The 27,787-nt window shown below is 46.3% G+C and overlaps 1 pseudogene; it reads left to right on the top strand.

Moving 5' to 3' along the window:
* The first annotated feature begins 205 nt into the window (after window positions 1-205).
* The window catches only part of LOC146334128 (izumo sperm-egg fusion protein 4-like), a 47,089-nt pseudogene continuing 19,507 nt past the window's right edge, over window positions 206-27,787 (top strand).

Raw genomic sequence — 27,787 nt, 5'->3', positions numbered from 1 at the left:
AAAGCTGGCTACCCTAACATAAGATCCCTTTGCCCCTGGCTTAGGCTGGACTGTGGATTGCTGGGTCAGTTAAAATGAAGGAACATTCCAGAACAATTGTGGCTGTTCCAGAGGGTCCTATGGAAGTGGAATGCCCTGCCATGAAATGCCTGCATTTGTGTGGTCTGGAGATGGCACAGTATGGAACGAGGAATACCAGCCAAGAATGGGTTGCCAAAGCCCGTGTCTGGCCTTAGCGGTGGTTCTCATCCTGGTGCCTGTCCCTTGCTGGCTGTGCCTGCAGTGCAAGCTGAATTTTGCCATCCACTTTGCTTCTTACACCCCTGACTTGAGCTGCAAGTCCTGGGGTCTTGGGAACGTGCTGGCTGCAGGCCAGCTGCTGTGGGGCTGGGCCCAAAACACACTGGAAAACTTACACCTTGGGGTTCCATGTGAGATCTGTGAGTTTCTGAGCAGGAGGGGCACCCCTGCTTGGAGTTGAATGGACACCGCCTTCTCGATTACCTTGCCCCCAAATAGTAGATTATTTACTGGCCTATAATTGTTGAGGTCTAGGGGGTCAAGGGAAGGCTTCTTCAGAAGCGGTCTAACAACTGCTTCTTTCAGACACGATGGGAAACGTCCTTCCCTTAGGGAGGCATTCATAATATTCAGCAAAAGTTGCTTTACCATCTCCCCTCCCTGGACTACAAGCCAGGATGGGCAGGGATCGAGAGGGCAGGTTGTCTTTTTGACCAAACCAAGCAGCTTGTCCACATCATCGGGAGTCACGAGCTGAAAATGATCCAGTTAATCGTGCAAGAAGAGTTGCTGGACACCCCACTGTTGATTTCTGTCCCCACGACAGCATCCAAGTCAGCTCATGTTGAGAGATTTTATCCGCGCAAAACTCATTAAAGGCGTCACAGCGAGCTCCCAAAAGCTCTAAGATCGGGGGGGAGGGGGGGCACAGCTCCCTAACCACCCTGAACAGCTCAGCTGGGCACGACTTTGCAGACACGATACGTGCAGAGTCGGAAGCTCCCTTCGCTGCACGTATCGCCACCTCATAGGTCTTCAAATGATTCCTATGACGTGTCTTGTCGGATTCAAGTTGCGTTTTCCGCCATCGGCACTCTAGTCGTGTTCCTAGCTGCTTCAGCTCCCTCAGTTCTTCTGTAAGCCATGGAGCTTGTTTGGAAGCGGGTAGGAGCAACCGTGTCTATGACCCTCCAACCCACCTAAGGCTGCTGAAAGTCCATTTTTACAGCCCCACACAGGCTGACATAACATAAATACATCACATAAATAAAGGAATTTGTATTGATATTCATGTTTATAAACTGCTTTCCATTGGAGCCACATGCCCCAGGAAAGGAAGGTGGCAACACTTGAAGTGAATGCCTCTGGGTAGCTTGAGGCGGCCTTGCACCCCACCAAGCCAAATGCAGAGAGCCAGGCATGTAAAGTGGCCAAAGGGGAAGAAATGAGTTTGGTTCACATTTTAATGCAAACTTACCTACTTTCACACTTTTGGACCAATATGTGAACTGAAATGCAGCTCTCCTCTGAAATTCGCACTTCTCTAAATTTTGCAATCATGTAGTTCTCCAATAAAAAGAAAAGAAAAGTAAAAGTGTATATTAGGGGAAAATGCACACAACAATGCCTATATTTGTGAAAAGAATATGCATTATATTAGGAGAATTGCTTGGAAAAATGTGTCTAAAGGAAACATGTGTCCAAACATGCATATATTAGGAGAAATGCCCATGAAAATGAATACAATTTTTCATGTGATTTACAAAGAAAGTCTCAAAGTTCCAAACAAGCTGAAATTAAGATTAGAAAAATGAGAAACCAAAATTGACAAATTTGTCCATCTCAGGAACTGGGAGGGCACTGGATGAAACCTCTGTGCAGCTGTTAGGAGCAGCACAGAAGCCCTGCCAGAAAAAAAGTTGGCAACCCCAGTTATATTGGGCATAGGGGGGAAATACACTGCTTAGGAGGCCTTTGGTTGGAAAGCAGTTTATAAACATAAATATGTGACAGGCCAAAATTTAGTCGGTGTACCTTTACCATACATGATGGCACAGTGAAGATGGATGCTTCACCGGTTTGATTTCTGCTTGGCACAAACCAACTAAGGAGGTTGGGTGGTATAGAGGTCACAACTAGGGCTCACCTGGGAGCTTTGTCTGCCCTTTTTCTTGCCTTTTGTGCAGTGCCCTCCCCCTTTTAAAAGGTTGAAATGCCTCGCCAAAGGCTTAGTTACTGGCCCTGATAATTTTTTGGTATTTTGGCTCTGCTCCCTTGGCCTTTGGCACCACTAACCACTGGATTGTGCTCCCCCAAGAACTTGTTCAAAACGGAATTCAGTCCTTGGCCTAAAAGAGGTTCAACTAGGGATGTCAGAGAATTCCGCCATGAATCTCGGGGAGGCTGAATGCCAGTGCATTCGGCCCCCCGAAATCAGTGGCGGAACGGTCTGCCCCCCCACCCCCCCGGGACGGGACTTACCTTGGGCGGATCTTCCTGGTGGCGGCAGCTGCGGTGGCCGGTCTTCTGACTGGCTGCCGCCACCGCCATTTCCAGTTAAAAACAAAAACAAAAACAAAAAAAAGTGATAGGCTATGTAAATGTTTATGTAGCCTATCACGGCTGATTTAAAAGGAAAAAAAACACGCACGTATGCAAATGGCGTAGACGCTACGCTATTTGCGTTCCCCTTATTTTTGCCGTCTTAGTCTACATAAATGTTTACGTAGACTAAGACGTGCCAAAATAAGGAACGCAAATGGCGGCACCCATGGGCGCCGCCATTTGCGTACGCACTTTTTTTTTTCTTTTAAATCAGCCGTTATAGGCTACGTAAACATTTACGTAGCCTATCACAGATGACTGCAGGGACGCAAACGGCGGTGGCTACGGCTGCCGCCATTTGCGTCCCTGCTAGCCAGCGGCCAGATGTCTGGCCGCTGGCGGAGCTGGCTGGAGGCTCCGCAGAATCCAGCCAGGATTCGGGGGGGAGGGACGGAGCGCCTCCCCCCCGGCCAGAATTTCGGGGGGAGGGACGGAGCGCCTCCCCCCCCCCACGAATGTCACCCTTCGAAAAGGTAAGTGACTTTCGTACATCTCTAGGTTCAACGCCCCTGAACTAGGGCTTTATTAAGCTTTCATTTATTTGATATAAATAAAAGAAGCAAAGATAACATGGCTGAAGGCACAGGGAGGGGACTACAGCAGTGGGCATTGCTAGCAGTGGGCATTGCTAGCAGTGGGCATTCTGGGGATGGTTCCAGGTCCCTCTCTGTAAAACTACCTCCACACCAGGGATCTAATGGTTTCTGCATAGATCAGCTGCCATCTGCTCAGACAAAGCAAAGTGCCCAGTGCCAGGTTAACTTGTGGAACTCACAGCTTCAAGATGTGGCGGTTGCCAGGAGCCTGGATTTTAAAAATAATAACTCCAATGGCATACTGCCAGAGCCATCACACAGTTATATACTAAGGGTGCAGTCCTATGCATGGTTCAAGAGAAAAAAGTCCTACAGCTCCCAGAAGCTGGCTGGGGAATACTGGGAGTTGTATGACTTTTTTCTCTCTAAACATGTATAGGAGTGTGTCCTAAGCCAATGGTAACTTCTTATAACCCCAGCAAAACTAAAATTCACTGGAGCTGGGATGGAACCATTTGGATGGGTTAGATGTTGATATTGCTCCCCCACACACACCTCTCTCCATCCTCACTGCTATGGTAAAACTCGAGCTCATTGCAAGCACGGTGCATGGAAAACTCAACACATTGTTCAAAGGCAACACATATAAGCCAGGTAAAATCTCTGTTAATGCCCAATTTCCCACTCTGTTTCAGTTAAACTAATGTTAATATTTTGCTGTCAATCTGGTGGGAATTGCTTCTGCTTGGCTTTGTCTGAGGTCTGGGTGTCCCTGGTTACTCTCCCTGCTCCATTCCTGTTGTTGGTTAACCTTACCATTGCTTCTGTTGTGTTCTCCACTGTTGTCTCAAACTGTGGATTGTAAACTCCCTTCAGGCAAAGAATGCTCTCTAAATTTTTTCTTATGAAACTCCATAAACAGCTATGGTGCTATAGCATGAGTAATAACTGCTTATTGCTTTGTATTGTTTTATGTTATATTTATTTGTTTTATTTATAATAAATGAAATATTTTAAAAATATATAAAACATAAAATAAACCAATTATTATATACGATGTTTTTAACACCAACTGCAAACTGCTTTGAAAGCTACTTGCTGGTGGAAAAGCAGCATATTTAAATGCTAAAATAAATAACAATAAAAAGCAGTTGATCAGGATTTGAACACAGGACCACAGCCACCAATGCTCTGTTTTGTTCGCTGGACCACATTCCCCTGGCAGAATGGGTGTGAAAGGGTTTGTGGGGGTGTATCAGCATCACCCCCTCCTCAATCTGGAGCTGTGCAGATGTGTTGGACTGCAATTCCCATAATTCCCAGTGAGCACTTCCCAGATTGGGGAAAAGCTGACCTACACACTACAGGCTTACAGCACCTTCACCAAACTACAATTCCCAAAATTCATTGGGGGAAGGCATGACAGTTAAAAAAGTAGGTAGTAGAAATTGGTAGGGTAGGTTTGCACTAGGGATGTATGAAAGTCACTTGCCTTTTCGAAGGGTGACATTCGCGGTGCGGGGGAGGCACTACGTCCCTCCCCCCAAAATTCTCTCCGGCCGGCTCCACTCTGCGGAGTTTCTGCGGAGCCGCCGGCTGGGGCTGCCTGCAGCCGGACATCCAGCCACTGGGCAGCCTGCAGGGACGCAAATGGCGACTGCTATAGCTGCCGCCATTTGCATCCCTGTATTTTGCTGTGATAGGCTACGTAAATATTTACGTAGCCTATCATGGCAAAACAACAACAACAGTGAACGCAAATGGTGACAGCTACGGCGGCCGCCATTTGTGTTCCCTTTTTTTTTTGGCCGTGATAGGCTACATAAATATTTATGTAGCCTATTACGGCAAACCCCTTCATGGATCACTGCCTTGTTGTGGCAAAGGGGCTTACATAACTCAGTGAAGCCATAAGCTATGCCGTGCAGGGCCACCCAAGACGGACAGGTCATGGTGGAGAGTTCTGACAAAATGTGGTCCACTGGAGAAGGAAATCGCAACCCACTCCAGGATTCTTGCCAAGAAAACCCCATGGAATGTATCACAAGGCTAAAAGAGATGATGCCGGGAGATGAGCCCCTCAGGTCGGAAGGTGCCCAATATACTTTGGAAGAGCAGAGGGAATTCCCAAGTTGCGCCAGAAAGAGTGAAGCAGCTGGGCCAAAGCCGAAAGGACACTCAGCTGTGGATGTGTCTGGTGGTGAAAAGAAAGTCCGATGCAGTAAAGAACAATATTGTTTAGGAACCTGGAATGTAAGGTCAATGAATCAAGGTAAGCTGGAGGTGGTCAAACATGAGATGGCAAGATTGAACATCGACATCTTGGGAATCAGCGAACTAAAATGGACAGGCATGGGTGAATTTAATTCATGTGACTATCATATCTACTACTGTGGGCAAGAATCACTTGGAAGAAATGGAGAAGCACTCATAGTCAACAAAAGGGTGGGAAAAGCAGTACTGGGGTACAATCTTAAAAATGATAGAATGATCTCAGTACGAATCCAAGGCAAACCATTCAACATCACAGTAATTCAAGTCTATGCCCCAACCACTGAGGCCAAAGAAGCTGAGGTTGATCGGTTCTATGAAGAACTACAACACCTTCTAGAACTAACACCAAAAAAAGATGTCCTCTTCATCATAGGGGATTGGAATGCTAAAGTAGGAAGTCAAGACATCACCAGGATAACAGGCAAGCATGGCCTTGGTGTACAAAATGAAGCAGGACAAAGGCTAATAGAATTTTGCCAAGAGAACACGCGGATCATAGCAAACACTCTTTTCCAACAGCGCAAGAGGCGACTCTACACATGGACGTCACCAGATGGTCAATATCGAAATCAGATTGATTATGTCCTTTGCAGCCAAAGATGGAGAAGCTCCATACAGTCAGTAAAAACAAGACCCGGAGCTGACTGTGGCTCAGATCGTGAGCTGCTTCTTGCAAAATTTTGGCTTAAATTGAAGAACGTCGGGAAAACCACTAAACCGTTCAGGTATGACCTAAATCATATCTCTTGTGAATATACAGTGGAGGCGAGGAATAGATTTCAGGGATTAGACCTGATAGACAGAGTGCCTGAGGAACTATGGACGCAGGTCCGTAACATTGTTCAGGGGGCAGCAACTCAATCCATCCCAAAGAAAAAGAAATGCAAGAAAGCCAAGTGGCTGCCTGATGAGGCTTTACAAGTAGCTGAGGAAAGAAGGGAAGTGAAAAGCAAGGGAGAAAGGGGAAGATCAATCCAACTGAATGCAGAGTTCCCGAGGATAGCAAGGAGAGACAAGAAGGCCTTCTTAAATGAACAATGCAAAGAAATCGAGGAAGACAATAGAATGGGAAAGACTAGAGATCTCTTCAAGAAAATCGGAGATCTCAAGGGAACGTTTTGTGCAAAGATGGGCATGATAAAGGACAAGGAAGGCAGGGACCTAACAGAAGCAGATGAGATTAAGAAGAGGTGGAAAGAGTACACAGAAGAACTATCCAGGAAAGATCTGAATGTCCCTGATAGCCATGATAGTGCGCTCACTGAACTTCAGCTGGACATCCTCGAGAGTGAAGTCAAGTGGGCCTTAGGAAGCATTACTAACAACAAAGCTAGCGGAGATGACAGTCTTCCACCTCAGCTATTTAAAATCCTGAAAGATGATGCTGTTAAAGTGCTGCACTCAATATGCCAACAAATCTGGAACACTCAACAGTGGCCACAAGACTGGAAAAGGTCAGTTTACATCCCAATTCCAAAGAAGGGCAACGCCAAAGAGTGTTCAAACTACCGTACAATTGCGCTCATTTCACATGCCAGCAAGGTGATGCTCAAAATCCTACAAGCTAGGCTTCAGCAGTATGCGAACCGAGAACTACCGGAAGTACAAGCTGGGTTCCGAAGAGGCAGAGGAACTAGAGATCAAATCGCCAACTTTCACTGGATCATGGAGAAAGCAAGAGAATTCCAGAAAAATGTCTATTTCTGCTTCATTGACTACGCTAAAGTCTTTGATTGTGTGGATCACAACAAACTGTGGCAAATTCTGAAAGAGATGGGGGTACCAGACCACCTTACCTGTCTCCTGAGAAACCTGTACGAGGGTCAAGAAGCAACAGTAAGAACCAGACATGGAACAACCGATTGGTTCCAAATTGGGCAAGGAGTACGACAAGGCTGCATATTGTCGCCCTGCTTATTTAACTTATATGCAGAGTACATCATGAGAAACGCCGGGTTGGATGAATCACAGGTCAGAATTAAGTTTGCTGGGAGAATTATCAACAACCTCAGATATGCAGACGATACCACCCTAATGGCAGAAAGCGAAGAGGATCTCAAGAGCCTCTTGTTGAGGGTGAAAGTGGAGAGTGCAAAAGCTGGTTTGAAACCCAACATTAAAAAAACTAAGTTCATGGCACCTGGCCCCATCACTTCCTGGCATATAGAAGGGGAAGAAATGGAAGCAGTGACAGATTTTATTTTCTTGGGCTCCAAGATCACCGCAGATGGTGACTTTAGGCATGAAATTAGACGACGTTTGCTCCTTGGGAGGAAAGGTATGGCAAACCTAGACAGCATAGTAAGAAGCAGAGACATCACCTTGCCGACAAAGGTCTGTATAATCAAAGCTATGGTTTTCCCAGTAGCAACGTATGGCTGTGAGAGCTGGACTTGAAGGAAGGCTGAGCACCAAAGAATCGATGCTTTTGAACTGTGGTGCTGGAGAAGACTCTTACGAGTCCCCTGGACTGCAAGGAGGTCAAATCAGTCCATCCTAAAGGAAATCAACCCTGAGTGCTCATTGGAAGGACAGATAGTGAAGCTGAAGCTCAAATATTTTGGCCACCTAATGCGATGAGAAAACTCTCTGGAAAAGACCCTGGTGCTGGGAAAGACTGAAGGCAAAAGGAGAAGGGGACGGCAGAGGATGAGATGGCTAGATAGCATCACCGATGCAATGAATATGAATTTGAGCACACTTGGGGAGAGAGTGCAGGACAGGAAGGCCTGACGTGCTATGGTCCATGGGGTCACGAAGAGTCGGACACGACTTAACGACTGAACAACAATTACGGCAAAAGAGATGGGCACAAATGGCGGCCACTACGCCATTTGTGCCCCTCTCTTTTGCTGTAATAGCCTACGTAAATATTTACGTAGGCTATCACAGCCAAAAAAAAAGGGAATGCAAATGGCGGCCGCTGTAGCTGCCGCCATTTGTGTTCACTGTTTGTTTTTTTTTGCCATGATAGGCTACGTAAATATTTATGTAGCCTATCACGGCAAAATACAGGGACACAAATGGCGGCATCTACGGCAGCCGCCATTTGCATGCCTGCAGGCTGCCCTGCGTTAGCCGTGATAGGCTATGTAAGTATTTACGTAGCCTATCATGGCTATAGTGAAGAAGCAAATGGCGGCTGTGGCCACCATTCGCAAAGCAGCGTGAACTACAGCAGGTAGGTGTCCCGTTTTGCGCGCCTTTTGTGGGTTGGGGGGGGTGGGGGCTTCGTTCTGCCATGGATTGCGGGGGGCCAAATGCACTGGCATTCGGCCTCACCAAATTCCATGGCGGAATTCTCTGACATCCCTAGTTTGCACACTGTATTTGAGAAATAGGCAAGGAGATTCTCTGGCCTTTGTTTGCAGGGCTAGCCATGAAACTGATAAGGGCTTCTGCTGACTCTCATGTCAGTTTCACTAAAAAAAAATCCTCTGTTTGCAGACTAAGCCACCAGTTCGCAAACATTTTGGGCTGGTGAGCGCATTTGGAATTTTGAGACAGTGTAGTGGGCACTCTCACAAAATGGCTGCCATGGCACATGTGGACAGTCACAAACCAGAAGGCTAACAGGAAAGTAACTTGCACAAAAACATGGCAGAGGCGGGATCTGAGCTCCAAAACATAAAGTCACTCTTTTGAACCCACAGCTTTATGTGCATTGTCATAAAACAAATGGATGTAGCAAACCAAGGCAGCCCAAATGCTGAAAGGATTCTGGAATTCTGTGACCTGGAGGAATGATGCAAATTCAACCCATTTCTATGAATTTGCATCATTTACTCTGCAATGTTTTCTCATTACCATTTTGCATAATTGATTGTGGTTTCATCAATCATGGCGAGCTGAGGCCCTATTCCCCAGCCACATCCACTGGAAATCTAATTCCCATCTCTACCCCTCTAGTTTCAGAAGTTTTATCCAGCATTGCCCCACACACTTGCAAAATATTTTATTTTATTTATTACTTTTCTAATAAGCCCAATAATGAATGTTCTCTGGGCAGATATTTTCAAGGTCATAAAAGCTAGAAACTTACTTAGAGAGCAATCCTATACCCCGCTAGACACTGTCTAGCGGGCCATAGGATATGCTCTATTCCGGGAACCAACTGCCCCATCCTCTGTGCTCGCAAGAGGAGTGCAGAGCGACTGAAAAGGGGCTGGACTGGGTGGCATTCCGGGTTGAGGAGAGCAGAGCTATGCATATGACACATCCTATGTATCGTATGGCAGCTTCCTCTCCCGGTCAGCCCCCCGTGGTTAGACAGACAGAAATGGCTGTCTAGCAAAAAAGAGCAAGGCAGGAGAGGCGTGGAGGGAACAATCCCCCTGTGCCTCTTCTGCCTCGCTTTGGATAGGCAGTCACCTCCAAGGTCGGAAGTGGCCACCTATCTACTTAGGATTGCACCCTTATTGTTTTAAAAATTAACATTGAGTTTCTTAGAAAGCACACAGTCTGATCATCTACATGTTTACTGAGAAGTAAATCCTCTTGAGTCCAATGTGGCTACTCCCAAGGAAATCTTCATAGGAGTGTAGTCGATAGCAGACTGTACATATTATATTTTGCGTTCATGTAAAAGTGTAGCACGAGCACAATCCTGGGCTTAATTTGTCGCTATCCATTCTCATATTTTTGCATTGCTGGATTTCTCTCTTTTCCTCAAGGTGTTCTTTCAGCAGTCATGCGTTCCATTTTCGAGGAACAAGTCAAAATGCTGCGGAATGCCATCATTGAAAGTGAGCTTTCCCTCCTTTGTTCTGAGTTACTTTCTTAGTTGATGCATGTGCAGGTTGGAGCAGCACCATATTAAGAGAGGCATTCCCAATTGTGTGTGTGAGAGAAGGGGAATGCCTCCTCAAATAAGCAACCGGTGGGAATGCTGCTTCTAAGATGCCAGTTGGTTTGAATGCCTCTTCTAAGATGAAGCACAACTTGTTCAGCTCGTTGTAGTTTATGTATTGTTGTTGTTGTTGTTGTTATTTGTAGATTGCCTTGAGTACTGATTGTGCAAAGGAGCTATCCAAAAATATTTTAAATAAATAAAAAGAAAAGAATGTAAACTTCTGCCAGCTTACTTAAGGAGTTTCTTTACTATCTAGCCAAAGTTTTTTAAGGCTGCAGTCCTATGCACACTTATTTGGGAGTAAGCCCTATTGAAAACAGTGCAATTTACTTCTGCGTATACATGCATAGATTGCACTGCAACCAACCACTCAACTGTATAGCTGCAATCTTAACCTTATAGCTGCGGTACTTCTGGACTGAGAGTGAATAGAATTTTAAGGGATCAGTAACCCACATTCAGTCAATCAATCACTCTTTATTACGGTTGAATGACCAAAACAGCACAATAATGAACATAAAACATGTTGACCAATAACAGGAAATAAGACTATATATGTATAAAACCAAAAAATTATAAAAGTTCTAGGCATTTCAATATACATACATACATACATACATTACTGAGTGAGTTGAGTAAATTCTTGACGGATTTTGCTTGCTGCTGCAAAAAAATTGGCAGCAATAAGAGTAATGGATGCTTTTTTATCAGAGAGAAATAAAAGGACATAAAATGCATCCGAGCGTCCTGGCAATTTAGATAAAATGGGATTGATAAAAGTTTTACGAATGTCACGATAAAAAAGACAGTACAGGAGAACATGAGTCACAGGGACACTCCCGTTCATAGTAGGGAGTTTTACGGAATCTGCCCTCCAAGACAGCTGAGGGGAGGGAATTGAGACGTGCCAATGTAAAAGCTCTACGATACTTCTGGACTGAGAGTGAATAGAAGTAATTTGCTGGTTTGTGAAGTCGAAGTCCAGTATCAGTTAAAGCGGAATTTGAGGTTAAGCTCAAGTCAACTTGAGAGTCGATATCTGCTAGGCGTTGTCTGAGCATTGCTCTGGCCTTCTCATATCCCAGAGAGAGCAAATAACTAGGGGAGAGTCCATAAAACAGGAGCTTTTGAAATAAAACTTTAGACCGGAAAGGTTGAAACACATCTTGAAGGATTAATGGAGCTAGGCCTGCTGGGGAAAAAAAAAAACTTTAGCCAGAAGTTAATAATGGCAAGCCAGGCCCTAGTTTCAACCTTCTGGAGGCCAACGTCTGGTCTCAAAGCAGCATTGGAAACACCGCGGGGCACCTGGAGGACAGCCCTCAGAAATGTTGATTGCACTGCTCCCACGGGGGCAAAACTGGGATAGGGGCCAAGTTGTGCACCGTGCAAGAGTTGGGCTAATGAGTTGGCCGCAAACAGCTTTACTGCTCCTGGTACATAGCGATCTCCTCCTGTACAGAAGAAATTTAAGATAGCAGTGGCACTTCTTTGGGCTGTCTGGGTGGCATATTCTGAGTGCGCCTTCCGGCTGCCATTGGCTTGGAAAACACCACCCAGGTATTTAAAGATCTTTGCCTGCTCAATCTTATGGCCATTAACAATCCAGCTGTATGTCCTCTGTCTTTTGGCGAAGACCATGACCTTTGTCTTCTGATAACTTATTTGCAGATGTTCATCGTGACAATATTGGGCCAGGACCCGCAAGGCTCTCTTCAAGCCTATAGGTGGCTGAGACAGGATTACCACGTCATCGGCATGAAGTAGCACCGATAGGTGTCTGTCAGCTAGCTTGGGAGGGTGGATGTCAAAACGGTCAAGAGCTTTAACTAATGAGTTTATGTAAAAGTTAAACAACAGGGGAGCAGGTATGCAACCTTGCTTTCACCTTTCAATGTTGAAACAGGGCTAGACAACAGACCCGCCGGGTTGCATCTAATTTTTAAGGTGGTGATTTCATGTAACTTATACATAAGTAGCAGTAAGCGGCGATCCACCGAAGTAGCCTCAAGTTTATGCCAAAGTTTATCTCTGGAGACGGAATCAAAGGCAGATTTGAGATCTACAAAAGCTGCAAACAGGGAAGTTTTAAGTTTATTGATGTGTTTCTCCACAAGATGTTGAAGGATTAAAGCTTCGTCCATGGTGGATCGCCTGACCTAAAGCCAGCCTGTTCATCGGCCAGAATGTTTTCATGTTCATCCAAGTTTGAAATTTCCAGCAGAGATGCCTGGCATATAGCTTGCCAATAACGGTAAGTAAGCTGATTGGGCGGTAATTGACTGGGTCATCTTTCCTTCCCTTTTTAAAGATGGGGATGATGATGGCCAAGCCCCAGTCTGGAGGAATATGGGCAGTTCAATCTATGTATGTGAAGAGAGTAGCTAGAATAGGAGCCCACCAATCTATATTTCTTTTGATTAGCTCTGGAGGTATATAGTCACAGCCCAGGGCCTTGCCAGGCTTAAGTTGGTTTACCAGATCAATGATCTCAGAGATTGAGACAGGAGGCCATTCAATAAGGGGTCCTGAGATATGCTCCATCCGGAAGGTAGGTGCCTCCTCTTCTGCATATAGTGCATGGAAATGTGTCTCCCATATCTCAGAAGAAAGATGACAGTCAAGACGTGTTGGACCACAGGTAGGAAGCACTGTAGTCGAGCGCCAGAAGGAGGCCGTATCTTTGGACCTCACAGCATGAATGAGTTGTTCCCACCCTGCTTTTTAAGCACACTTCTTTTTGGCCTTAAGCAGGGTTTTATAGTGTTTTTTGTGTGATATTGAATCAGCCAATGAGACTGCTAAGGGGTTTTCCTTGTAGGCCCTGAATTTAGCAATCAGGCCTTTCTCAGCACTAACGCAGTCCTGGTCAAACCAGCTCTTAGTTCTGAACTGGGTAGTCTGATGCTCCCCCAGGGTTTTAACCATTAAATGAGCCTTTAATTCATTGATCAAAATCTCGTAAACATCTAAAATTCCAGAGTTTGCGCCCGTTGTGAGAATGGAAGAACGAATGTTGTGGAAATGATCAGCATTTAGCAACTTTGTAATGGACCTGTCCATCTTCTTAGTCCATTTGATCTTAGTGGTTCTGATGTCAACCTCAATGTTAGGCTGAAAAGCAGCAACCATGTGCATATGGCACCCAAGGGGCTTTAGGGCTAGGGTCAAGGGAAGATGATCGCTGTCAAGTCGATTGTCTATCGCCAAATGATCCACAAGTTTTAACAGGTTACGTGAGCAAATCAGGTAATCAATAGCACTCATCCTAGTACCTGACCAAAATGTGTATTCTCCCGGGATGACGCCAGTAACACTTCCATTTAGAATATATAAATCCAAACGGTGTGACATTTGGGCCAGGCATAGTCCAGCATAACTGCAGATAGTATTTTTTGAAAGGCAGGAGTTTGTAGGAAAGAAAGTTGGCCTTTCAGTTGGTCCCAATCTGGCATTGAAATCACCCCCAATAAGTACTTGTGTAATCTGGGTGGTTAATATCAGATTTCCAATATATAATTACAGATCTTGACATAGCGTGTTAATCTGTGAATGGAGTCGTTGAGGAGGAAGATATACGTTCAGGAGTAACATATTAAACTGATTGGATTTAATTATTGCAATTGCAAACTGATTAATGGAGGGACGATTAGTCAATGACATGTGAAACCATGTAGAGACAAAAATGCCTAGGCCACCCCCTAGGCCATCCCTTCTTATCACTAGGGGAGGCGTGAAGTTGGCAGCCAATGAAACCATTTAGTTCTATATCATCCAGAGCCCAGGTCTCTTGTAAAATCAAAATGTCAAATTTAGAGATGTAATTTATAAAGGAATCATCACTGCTCTTATTTTTCCACCCTGCTATATTCCATGAAAGCACAGAAAAATTTTGTTGAGAGGTCAGCACTCAATCTGAGCATTTGAGAGAAGACTCCATAGTAGGGATTAGCCTCCCTGAAAATGCTGTAATGATTTCTGTAATGAGTAGTAAAGGAGGGGGGTTCGCATCAAACTCTAAACCACGCCCCATTTTCGAAGGTGACAGTTGCACTGCCCCCTGTTGAGATGGGAAGTCCTGCCCTAGCCGGAAGTCCCACGTATGCGATCAGCTGACCCAGTCATATGACCTTCAGGGTCACCTGACGGGGGTCATGTGACCACTCTACGAACTTGTCGTAGTCTTTACGTAGACTTGTACGTAGTCTTTACGTAGACTACGGCGAAAATAAGGGCAACGCAAATAGCGTTGCCCTTATTTTCGCCGTAGTCTACGTAATCTTTACGTAGACTACAGCGACCAAATAAGGAACGCGAATGGCAGCTCCCTATGGGGGCCGCCATTAGCCATATGCGCTTTTTTTTTTTTTAAGTCACCCGTGATAGGCTATGTGACGATTTATGTAGCCTATCACGGCTGACTTTGCAGATCTAGCCGTGATAGGCTACGTTAATCGTCACATAGCCTATCACGGGGGCGTTTTTTTTTTTTTTTACTTTTATTGGAATGGCGGCGGCAGCAGCCGGTCAAAAGACCGGCTGCTGCCTCTGCCCCTGTCGAAGACCTGACGAACCGCCGCCGGGACCCGCCGCCGGGAGGGACATTCGGGAAAGGTAAGTCCCGTCCCAGGGGGGGGTGCGGGGGGCGGGGGTGTGTGGAGAATTTCTCCCCGAAACTACTTCGGGGGGCCGAACACGTTGGCACTCAGCCCCCCGAAGTTTCGGGGAGAAATTCTCCCCCATCCCTAGTAGGGTGGTGCCAAATTTTAGGAATCAACTTTTTATCACTAGTTGCCATTACAGGGCAGAGGGCTGGGTCCGGAATGCCTAATGCTGCATGTTTCCAGATGGGGGTAGATTACATGGGCCCGGAAACCGCATTGTGTGTTTTTTGAGTAGGGCGTTTCTAAATTTCAGTGATGGGAAAACACCCTGTGTTTTAATCTAATCTTTACACAACCCCCACCCCTCCCTTCACTCATTTATATGTAGGGGAAAACTATTCCCTTTTTAAATTATTATTTTATTTTATTTTTGTCAGAATCACTTTTGAAAGAATCATTAAACATAGAGATCACAAGGGTTGCAAGTAAAACCTTCAAGAGTCTTTAAAAAGTAAAACATTCCTTAAGTGCCACTTAGATTTTGTAAAAATCCTACATGGCCTGCCCTTTAGAAGAGGGGGGTGGGGGCGGGGGCAATGGTCTAGTCCTCTCACATTTGCTGTTAGCAGCTTGGTAAAAAAGTATTAATGTAAACATCTGATATTGGAGAGAGGAAAAAAAATCACAGTAACTGTCTTTAAAATGATGGATACATAGGTATCCATTTAAAAATAAACATGATGGGGTGGTAGGGGACACCCCCCCACACACCTTTGCTCATTTATATGTAGGGGAAAGCTATGAATTTTTTTTTATTTGTTTGTCAGAAACATTTTTGAAAGAATCAACTTTTATCACTAGTTTCCATTACAGGTCAGAGGGGATGGGCCGAAAATGCCTAATGCCGCATGTTTCCAGATGGGGGTTTGAGAGTACAGGGGTCCTGGAACCCCATTACGTGTTTTGAGTAGGGTGGTACTATATTTTAGTGATGGGCGGGAGGCCAACCTTGGGGCGGGGGGATCCTTAACTTTATCCAATCACAGTACCGGAATTCACACAATAGGACTAGCGCTGATAAAAAGAGGCTGCACTTCTCTGTTTCTTTACTCCCCCCACCCCAAACCTGAAGGGAAGGGCCTGGAAGCCTACCTACATGTGAGTATATCTTAACTCTTTTCTTTCTGCCAACTATTGTATTCTTGTAGATGGGTGCAGATAAACTAAAATAAAATGCAATACAGTTTACATTTCTTTCCCAATTTATCCCCGCAGAAAAACTAAAACACCCTTCAGTATTCTAAAAGAGGTGGAGTATGCCTGCAGGCAAGTTCATTTCACATATATATTTCTCTATCTGTGTTGGTATATTGTAAAAAAAAAAAAAAGTTCTTTCTCTAAAACTGGTCTATTTTTTTTCTTATCCATAGAACAATCCCCATAGAACAATTCCTCGTTCTGGAAGGAGGTCTACTATGCAGGCATGGTTTAGCTGGTTGAAGTAAGGTGGCATCCAAGCGAGTAGATAACATAGAGGCAGCCGAAAAGTTGTATGGGATTAGGTTTTCATCACTTGCAGGGGACAATAGTGATTGTGACGGTTGTTCCATTTGATGTATCAATGAGTCTGAGGCCCTTGGTGCTTTCTGTGCTACAGAAATCCAAGGGTGTCACATTGTTGAGAGAGGCCAAATCTGTTGGCTGAAAATCTGCCTGAGGCTGTGAAGTCCTGGTTTGAAAAACAGTTTTTTTGTCAACAGAAGTGCTTAGATTTACCAAGTCCTGTTGTAGAAAGTGCTCTCGTAGCGATTCCGCAATAGTACATAGAGAGGCTGAACTGGACTTTAATTCCTTCCATTTAGTGTTAAGGTCAGTGAAACATAATAAATCCTTGTCCCAGATGGATCAGGGCAAGGCAAATTACTCCAGCAGTTTGACAAAACTACCGAAGGGTGGTTAGCAGAGAGCCCAAGATGAATAGCCCAAGGTCATTTCCGTAGGTTCCTTATCAGCAGAGTGATTTAGATGTGGAACTTGACGTAATAGAAGAGGCTGCATGGCTGTATCATGAAAATCTCTCACAGGAGTAATGTGGAATCCAGCCAAAAAAGTTGGCATTTTAAAAAGCATAAATGGAATAACAGCTTGTCTAAAAGTAAGTAGCAGTCTTTTCTGACCTGATTTTGCTGGGAGCCCATCTATAGAAAGAATGTCAATATATTGAAGATTGCAATGTAAACGTTGGCTCAGGGAATAAATCACGGCTCTACGCGAGGTCCATCTGTCTCTATTAACTCTGATTAGAGTGATTTGTAGGAGCACCTGTGTAGTTTGGAGAACTCGGGCAGAGGTAGAACCATTGGGGATACTGTTATTTATGTTTGTAGACATGGATTTATTTACATTTTGTATTGAGGGGTTTTTCAATTCCAGTCCTGACAGATCTGGTTTAGTAACTGAGTCTGTGGAGTTGGTGTTAGAGATCTGTAAAATGTTCCCAGCTTGGAAGCAGCGCTTTTCGAGTTTTCCCATTGCCTCCCCAAGGGCATCAACTTTAGTGCAGACCGCCTGGAGATTATCAAATATTGCAATAACAGTTTGGGCAGTTAAGAGACACTGTTGAGCAACATATTCAAAATAAAAGTTCTTTAAAATATTCGGAGTTCTATTTCCAGGAGATGGAATTTGCACATTTTCAGAGCCCAGAAATGAAGTTTCAGCTGGTTTGTGGGGAGGGAGAGTCAAATCTACCAGTGGAGAGAGTAACTCAGACTCCAAGTAGGGATAGCAAAGAATTCCACCACGGATTCTAGTGAGGCCGGATTCTAAAGAATTCTAAATTCTTTAAATTCTAAAGAATCCGGCCCCCCGGAATCCATGGCGGAAAGGCCTCCTGCCCCCCCGCGGAATCCCCCCGGGATGGCACCTACCTGGGGTGGATGCAGCGGCTGCGGCGGCAGTGGCTCCGGCGGCTGGTCTCCTGGCCGGCTGCGGCTGGGCTGCTGCCGCCGCCATTGCCATCCTTGCAGCCGTGATAGGCTACGTAAGAATTTACATAGCCTATCATGGCTAACCCCCCAAAAAAAACAGTGTATGCAAATGGCGGCGGCTACGACGGCCGCCATTTGCGTTCCCTATTTTTCGCCGATTTATCTTATGTAAATATTTACGTAAGATAAAACGGTGAAAAAAAGGGGAACACAAATAGGGTAGTGGGTGCTATTTGCATTCCTTTATTTTTCGCCGTTCTAGCCTACATAAATATTTACGTAGGCTAAAACGGCAAATAAAAAAGGAACGCAAATAGCACCCCCTACACTATTTGCGGTCCCCTTTTTTTCACTGTAATAGTCTACGTAAATATTTACGTAGACTAAAACGACGAAAAATAAGGAACACAAATGGCGGCCGCTGTAGCCGCTTTTTTTTTTTTTTTGCCCAGCCGTGATAGGCTATGTAAAGACTTAGGTAGCCTATCACGGCTGCCTAGCTGGACGCAAATGGCGGCCGCTATGGCAGCCACCATTTGCGTTCTCACCAGCCAGTCTGCGGCCGGAAATCCGGCTGCAGACGGCCCTGGCTGGCTGCTCTGTGGAGCTGCCGTGGAGCAGAGCCAGCTGTCGAGGATTCCGGGGGGGAGGACTGGATCGCCTCCCCCCCATCGAGGATTCCGGGGGGAGGGACGGAGCGCCCCCCCCACAAGCAGAATCCGCAAAAAGGTAAGTGACTTTCGTACATCCCTAACTCCAAGACAGCATACCTATTTTTAGATGTGGGGGGCAATAAATTACCCATAGAGCCACTGGCTGAGAGGAGATCGTCAATCCTTTGTTGTTTCAGAGCTTTCAAGGATAGAGTTCCGCGGCTTGTCCTGCATCGCTTTTTATTGCCCATGAATAAAGTTTACGATCTGCTTTGGGTCTTTGTTGTTTCTTGGAGCTTCTCCAGACTCCTCCCAGCTGGTTTACAAACACAGTCCAGGAGATAAAAACTTAAAACAGTCTTTTCAATGTAGTTTTAAGATCCCTCTAAATAAAAAGGGAAGAAGAAACTAAAAACTGGAGGAGCTCATTAATCAGGCTGCCAGAATGCTGCCATCTCCGACCATGTAACCCACATTAGAACTTGCCAAACCAGTTTCTCTCTGTCTCTCTCCTCTCCTTAGGCAGAGTGAAGTGTGAATGTCATTGTGGTACGTGGGGGAGCCTAGCCTTGGCAGAAAGAGATGGGTGCAGGGTAATCGTATGCATGTTCTATCCACCCTGTTATTTAACATCTACATGGAACCACCAGGACAGATAATCGGGGGATTAGGAGTGCATTGTCACCAAGATGCGGAGATGGCATGCAGCTCCATTCCTCCTTTTCATCTACTCCCAGGGAGGCTGTGGATGTCCTGAATCAGTGTCGGGAAGCAATAATGGGCTGGATGAGAGCTAATAAATTGAGACAGAGGGAACAATCCTGTGTGGATCAGTGGTCACCTCTGAGCCCAGGGGTGACCACCTATCCAATGCAGGGTGGGCGGAGTGCAGAGGGGATCCTCTCCTCCCCGCTCCTGCCACCCTGCTTTTGTGGCTAGACAGCCAATTTCGGCTGTCTAGCCGCGGGACCTCAGAGCGCGGGAAGGGGTGGCCGGCCAACACATGGGATGTGTCATACTGGCACTTCTGACCACCCTGCCCCAGCCTGCCCCTGGGAACGCCCCGTTTCCCCTGCTCCATGCTGCTCTTCTGAGTGTGGAGCGTGGGGCCAATCCATGCAGCCTATGAGGCAGTGCGGGAGGGGGTGGAGGTCAGTTCTCTGGGAACCAACCTTGGAGTGTGGGATCTGAGGTCGGTTCCAGGGAATCAACCTATCCTATGGCCATCTAGCCACTGACTAGTGGCCATAGGATTGCGCCCTTAATCCAGACAAGGCTAAGTGCTCCTGGTCGAGAGAGAGACAGGGCTCTGGAATTGAAAAGGCGAGTAAGGGGAGACATGAGGGAGGTGTAAAAAATGATGCCTGGTGAGGAGAAAATGGATAGGGAGACATTTTTCTCTCTCTCTCTCATATATAAGACTGGAACCCAGTGGGATCCTCCCATGAAGCTGATTGGTGGGAGATTCAGGACAGGTAAAAGGGAGGACTTCTTCACACAGCACAGAGTTAAACTGTGGAACTTGCTACCACAGGACGTAGTGATGGCCACCCATTTGGATGGCTTTAAAAGGGGGTTGGACACATTCCTGGAGGAGAAGGCTATCCATGGCTACTAGTATTGATGGCTGTGTGCTCCCTCCAGTACCAGAGGCAGTGAGCCTGTGTACACCAGTTGCTGGGGAACATGGGTGGGAGGGTGCTGTTGCGCTCATGTCTTGCTTGTGGGTTCCTGGTCGACGGCTGGTTGGCCACTGTGTGAACAGAATGCTGGACTAGATGGACCCTTGGTCTGCTCCAGCAGGGCTCTTGCTAAGTTCTTAACCTGTTTTGGATGGGTAGTACTCCCCTGGAAGAATCAGGTCTGTGGTTTGGGGGGTGCTTCTGGACTTGGCTTTGCACCTGGATGTTCAGGTGCTGGTTGTAACCAGGAGAGTCTTTGCCCCACTCAGCTGTGTGAAGCCCTGGTGACACATGACTCAGCTGTTGAATTATTTCAACCCACTCTATATGGGGCTACTCCATCTCTATATATGTGTGTGTGTGTGTGTGTGTGTGTGTGTGGGGAGACATGTGCATACACACATATGCAGCCACCAACCCCCCACCAACATCAGCTTTTGCCCTCAAGACTGAAAAGGTTGTGCACCTGGCCTTTGGGATCGTAGCACACTTGACCTGTAAGGGCTGCACTGGTTACCACTGGGTTTCCAGGCGCAATTAAAAGTGTTGGTGTCAAGAATGATGACCTGCTTTCCACCATGAGAATAGGCCGGGGTGTCACGTCTGAGGCAACCACCTGGAGCTGGGTGTTATCTAGAAGCTCCTCAGCCCTACTGCTCAAGGCCATGCTCAGCCTGCGTTAACTGGGAAAGAGGTAATATCTGAGTCTGATGGGAAGCTCCTGCCTCTTCTGGGGTGAGGGTTGTCCACCCTGGGGCTGAGCTACTGATTGGCTACAAGAAATCTGTCCTGAGTTGCTAGGGCTGGGCCTTAAAAAGGGGGCTGAGGTCAAGGTGGGTCATCTCCCTTTGCGCTGATGGTTCTTGGATGTGCTGATGGCTGGAGGCTATCCTGGGAGGCCCATACTTTGGTATGTATAGGATAGACTAGCTAGCTTTGTTGTTTTGCTTGGGGGTGTGCACAAAGGCTCTGGGTATTTTTGGGTTTTTCTTGTTTGAGGTATTTCAGCTGGTAATCTTCTGTACAACCTACCACCTCTACCCTTCCCTTCCCTACTGCCCCTTTTCCCTTCAATAAACATTTATCCAACTCCAAGTTGGTGTGGTTCTTGCTGCATAACTTCAGTGCTAATTTCAGTGCCTATTGGCCTGGGTGGGAGGCTACTGGGTTATTTTGGGGATTTGAGGCCAGGTTTGGCCTGTCCTACCTTGCAAGGACATTAGGACTAGTCCCAGCAGTCCTTCACAGTTGGTGATGATGTTTAAAGCCCTAAAGTGTTGGTGATGACATTTAAAGTGTCGGTGTTGTTTTAAAGTCTTGGTGATGATGTTTAAAGCCCTAAACAGCTTATGTCCAGGGTACCTTAGAGACCCCATAGCTGTCAGCCTAAGATCTGATGGAAAGACGCTTCCCTATATCCCGACTATGGTGGAAATGCAGTTGATCGGGACAAGAGAAAGGGCCTTAGCTATGGCCATACCTAACTTGTGGAACACCTTGCCCCAGGAGGCTTGGTAGGCAAAAAGGCTCTTGTTTAGGCAGGCGTTTGTCTTATCGGATGCGTAAGTTTTGTCCAATGTCTCTGTTTTATCTGCTGCATCTGTCAGTTTTTATTGTACTGTCTTTTTTTTCTCTTTGGGGTTTTTATTTTACTTTATGATGTTTATTCAGAAGTAAGTCCCACTGTGTTCAATGCAGCATCCTCCCTGGTAAGTGTGTTTATGGTCACACTTTCACACTGCAGTCTAATGCGTGTTTGCTGAGTAAGTACTGCTGCATTCAAGGCTGCAGTCGTAAAACAGGTTTACTAGGGACTGAAGCCCACCTGAGTGAATGGGACTTACTTCAGAAGCAAATATCCATAGGATCAGCTTACAAATTGGTCTTTGCCCAATTACCTTTTTTTTAAACTGTCTTATATTAGTATTTCTCTCATGAGTTTGGGGCAGCATATATGGGGGTTATTCCTGTTTAACCTCACAGAAGTGCTGCGAGGTAGATTAGGCTGAGTAGATGGACTTGGCCAACACCCCACAGAGAGCAAACCAGCCAAGAACTTATTTAATATTCAACCATGAAAAAACCTGCCGGTTTAAAAGACCAGATGATGAGGCTATCTCACATTGGTCCAAACTCCACAAAGCCAGGAAATTGGAAGCTAAGGCTGATGCCTTATCTGACTTGCCCTGTGATTAGTGGAAGGCTTAAACACCCTCTTCCAGCACACTACTTACTTGTTTCAGGCAGCATCTTCCCAATATCACTTCACCCCAGAAAAGATGTATGGGTTCAGGTTTGTGAGTTCAATTGTCTAACTTCATATTCTATGTAAGTCTCTGTGAGTAACTTTTAGTAGGGAGAAGGCACTGTTCTACAAGCATACTTCAATTTAATAAATGTAGCAACTGATTTCTGCCCAAAATCATTATGTTCCCCACCTACACACTACCAAGTTCACCCATCTCTCACCCAATAAATTGGTCGACTCACAGAATGAAGGTGTGAGCCACCTCACAGTTGGATTCCTCTAGCAATACAGTAAGGCTCATATGCTTCATAAGGCAATACAGGACCAGGACAACGTGGAGCATCTTTGCTGGTCCCAGACACTTCATCCTCCCAATCTGGATTTGGGACTGAAAGACCCAGGAAAAGTGTGGTTGCATGGAGGGTAAGTTGTAAGCAAGCACAATTTGTGACATTGCACACATCATCACTGATCATGGGGCACATCTGTTGAGGCATCAGCCTAAGCTTCCAATTTCCTGTCTTTCTGGAGTTTGGACCAACATGAGATAACCTTATCATCTGGTCCCACAGGTTTTTTGATTATTTAATTTCCTTGGGTTTTGAAAAGCAAATGTCTCCCCAAGGGGTATGTGTTGTGTGTGGTGGTGGGGGAGATCAGTTCTCAGGGAACTGACGTATCCTATGGGCTGTCTAGCTGCTGACTAGCGGCCATAGGATTGCTCCCTTAAATTATATCACAACTATGACTGCAGAAATAAAATGGAATTTGCTTCTGCTATCCTGATCCTGAGCACATTTACTTCAGAATCAGCACCATTTTCTTGTAGAAATAGATAATTTCAAAAATAAATTTTTTTAATGTCCATTTATATAGTTTTGCATTTTTCTATCCTGTACGTTCCACCCTTATAAGTTCTACCTTTAAAGGTGGCCTAAAAATTCCATTCCAGCAGGCTGTGCTGAGGGAGATGAGAGGGGGAAGTGACACTGTTCCTACTGACAGGCTGGTTGGGGAACGCTGGGAGTACTTCAGATTCTGTTGTACAAAGAATCCTGTGTAACTGGGAAGTTTGCACCTTTCTTTTTGTTTGCATCCACAGAAATTGCCCTGAGAAGATGTGAAATTATTCTCCTTATACAGTATTTGCCTGACTTGAACCAGAAAGTCATGGATTGGGGCGGGGGGGGGGGAGGACACGAGACTTTAAGAGTGTATTGAAACTTCAGTGCCTTGCAGCATTTTCCCATCCCCTCAGCGAAATCGATTCCTTTCCTAATTATGCCTTGGAATACATGGAATGTGCCTTTTTTCACAGCACGCTGGGTTGACATTGTCATCAAACTGTCAACCATAAGCCCAAGATCTCTGTCTTGGTCAGTCACAAGCATACAAGTAAAGCTGGGATTTCCCCCCCAATGTGCATCACTGTACACTTGCTTACATAGAACTGCATTTGCCATTTTGATGTCCATTTTTCCACTATGGAGTGATCCTTTTGGAGCTCTTCACAATCCCTCTCTGTTTTAACTGCCCTAAATAATTTGGTGTAATCAGCAAACTTGGCCACCTTGCTGCTTGGTCCTAGTTCCAGATCATTTTTATTATTACTACTACTACTACTACATTTGTTATTATTAAATGTATATCCTGCCCTTTTTCCTCTTGCAAGTAACCCAAGGCAGCTTCCATGGGCATCCTCCTCCTCCATTTCACCCTCACAACAATTGTGTGAGGTAGGTTAGGCTCAGAGTCAGTGAGTGCCCAAAGCCACCCAGTGAGCTTCCATGGCCAAGTGAGGACTAGAACCCAGATCTCCCAGGTTCTAGTCCAACACTCTTGCCACTACACCACACTGTCTTTATGAACAAGTTGAAAAGCATTGGTCCCGATAAGATCCCTGCTATCTAAAAAGCTATCTAAAAGTTCAATATGTTTGAAAATATATTTAAAAACTTAAGCGGAAAAACAGCAAATACCCTTTTAAGTTGTTAAATGAAATCATGCCACATGAAAAGTCTTAAGATATGAATGGTTTATAACGAAAATTAAATGCAGAAGAACATCATATACAGAAGTAAAATGCGAAACATGCAATGATTACAAAGAAAATACATGTGCACACTATGCAAAATACACTACAGTTTAACTCTTGCTAAGGCCTGTGGTAAAAGTCCCAAACTGGACTCGGAGGTCCGTGCCCAGCTGCCCTCCAATTAAGCTCTGGACATGCGGGTAAGATCCAACTCGAGTTGATTCGTGTACAACGAAGGCAGCTCTGCCAACACAGAGGCAGCGCAGGTCAACACTCCCCAGTTACATTTATAATCATAGTGTGGCTAAATAAGTGACATCAGCCAAGCCCAGCGCGCATGTCTGCTCATTGTCAACTGAACTTTTACTGAACCACCAGCCCCGGCTTCCTCTCTCGGAGCCCTGCAACTTTTCCAGGATTTATGACCCAATTATTTTGCAAGCACGATGATTCATAGGTGTGGGGTGAGTTGCTGTGCCAACAACATAACCTATCTCTACTGTCCTAGCAGTTTCTCCTTCAGTACGGAAGAAACAGAGACAACCGTTTTAGGCCTTTGAGGAGTCTGCCACGTAGGCGCGAAGAAGCCGAGACGACATGGCTTTGCCTTGCACATTCCCTCATTTGATCCAATAGGAGCTGAATTCTTCATACTGGATCACCTAGAGAGTGCCGTCAGCCCACTGCTTCAGCGGTTCTTTCCAATTTTCTACCTCTTCCTGTGGCAAGCCTTGATACGTAGCACGGAATTGCTGGCTAACTTGTCTTCTTATACAAGACGTGAAGCACGCGAAGATGCAGGGTAAGAACGATACCACAAAAAGAATGCCCAACACAACGAGAAAGCCTTGCCTCAACCAGGCGAGGTTTGGGAGCCATCCGGGTAGCCAGTCTACAGGATTCCATCCTTTCCAGGCTTGTACAGGTACATGCGCTACTTCCCTAACGTCTGCTGCCCACTGTTTTACAGTTTTCCCATCTCATCCATCTTTCGACAACAGCCAGACCAATGAAGTTTCCCACACAGGCCGCCCTCAGCTGCCAGCAGATAGTCTAAACCCATTCTGTTCCGGATGATGGCTTCCCGCATTTGAGTCATCTGAGTAGCAACCAGGCCCAAGGCATCTGCAGCATGACTGGCAAACACTTCAGCTACTGCCATAAGTCTCCTGGTGAGAGATGTCAAATCTCGTGCTACTGTACTGGGCTCAAAGACAGCTGGACTTACCCCCAAACGGTCCATCTTTATGGCTGCTATTCAAATGGAATGTTCCCAATGTAGGAATGACAGACCACCAGGTGTGAGCATTTGGAAGCCCCAAATCCTTCCAAGTGCTGTATCTGACTTCAAGGGAACCAGGGGGTTGCCAAGTTAGCTGCGCTCCAAGGTTTGGCCTCCCAGGGCGTTGGAGCCGAGGTAGCCGTAGAGGCCGCCAAGCACATCCAACAGTCTGAAAGAGCAAAGGTTTGTTGGATGCTCTGAGTGATACCCAGAACGCTACTTGGGGAAGGATCAGTCTGCAATACTGGCACTCGAGGACTACCGATACAAGAAGATAGAAGGCACATGAAAACAACACGTCCAAACGTTCTGCCAGTGCAAGCTCTTCTCCAACATGCACGCCGCAACGCTTACCCTGCTAGCAACCCAAATCCAACTATTGCCCAGTATCCCCACATAGGATCGATTTTTATTACTTTCTTTTGATTTTAAGTTTTAAAGGTTGATCCTGCTGGTCATAATGTTCGATCACCCACTGAGGTTGTGGGTGGACCCTCAGATAGTCTGGCAGAGCTGACCGAGCCCCGTCAGACCATGGGGCGTGTGCAGCTTCCCAGTGGTTCGCTGCATGTGTGAGTTGCGAAAAGACAGACAGGTCAGTACTTGCGTGATGAGCCCGTTCCTCCTCTGCTTCTGCTTCTGGCCTTGCTTCGTCCACAGGGTCCGGAGAAAGGCTAGCGGTGCTGTTCCCCTGCTGTGCGTGGTCCTCACCTTCACGCCCTGCTGCAAGTGCAGGATCAGAAGAGCCTTTTGACGGACCCCTGGCGCAATGGGCGCAGTGGATCCAAGCGGGCTTCCCTTTCACCTTTACTGCTGTGTGAGCGGTCAGCAACTCAAGATGGGGACCGGTCCAGCGTTCTTGGGGGCCTTCGGCTGCCCATGCGCGAATGTAGACCTCGTCTCCGGGTAGGAATGGATGAGCTGGCACATCAAGGGGCAGTGGTTGCACGTCGCCCACGTGTCTGCGGATACGTTGGAACTGGCCCTGCAGCTGAACAGTATCAGCAGTTAAGTCTTCATCCCCTCCTAGCAGTGTAACCTGAGGAACAGCCCATCCTCGGCCGATCGGTGGAGGCCTTCCAAATGAAACCTCATAAGGAGACAGAGCGATGGGCTGTCGTGGGATGGTCCTTACTGATAGTAGGGCTGGAGGAAGCGCAGTAGGCCAGGTGAGGTGGGAGTTTTGCAGATCTTAGCCAGCCTCCTTTTGAGAGTGGCACTCATTCTTTCTACTTGCCCAGCGCTTTGGGGGCGGTAGGGGGTGCGGAGATGCCAGGTGACCCCTAAGCACTTTGACAGGGCCTGTGTTAGTGCAGCGGTAAAATGTGACCCCAGATCTGAGAACACACGCCGAGGCGGGCCGAATCTCGGGACAATGTCCTTCATCAAATGTTTCCCCACCTCTAGGGCTGTGGCTTTCCTGCAGGGGAAAGCCTCCGCCCATCCCGATCATTCATCTACAATGACTAGCAGCCACTGGAACCCTTGTGTTTCGGGCAAATGAGCGAAATCAATCTGGATGGATTCAAATAACTGTTGCACCCATGGCCTTCTGCCTTGGGGCCCAGGCTTTTGCATTCTCCTTCACACACCGCGGGCAGGCAGAAACCACCCGCTCAGCCATCGGATGTATACCTGGGGAAGTTGGTTTCCCCGCTGCTGTGATGAATCCTCACTTTTTCCCTAGGGCACCTGTAGCATGACAAACTCCGAAGGCGTATTTAGAATCGGTGTAGACAGCCAGAGATCTCTCTCCTGCTTTTTCACAAGCTCTGGCTAAAGCAGTCAGTTCCACGGCTTGTGCACTTTTATGTCCTGGCAGGGGTCCAGAGTCAATTACTCCTGTGTTTGACACTACTGCACAGCCTGTCTTACGGGTTCCACCCACCAGCCTGGAAGACCCATCAACAAACCAAGTGAATGCAGAACCTTGCAAAGGTGTGTCCTTCAGATCCTCTCTAGGCATTCGCACTTCACGAATAACTGCTTTACAGTCAAACGGGAGA

The sequence above is a fragment of the Heloderma suspectum genome, chromosome W (assembly GCF_057233095.1).
Source record: "Heloderma suspectum isolate Gila_16-S chromosome W, 16-S_ref, whole genome shotgun sequence".
NCBI lineage: Eukaryota > Metazoa > Chordata > Lepidosauria > Squamata > Helodermatidae > Heloderma > Heloderma suspectum.
The sequence above is the reverse complement of the archived record's forward strand: the minus strand, read 5'-3'. Positions and strand labels throughout refer to the sequence as shown.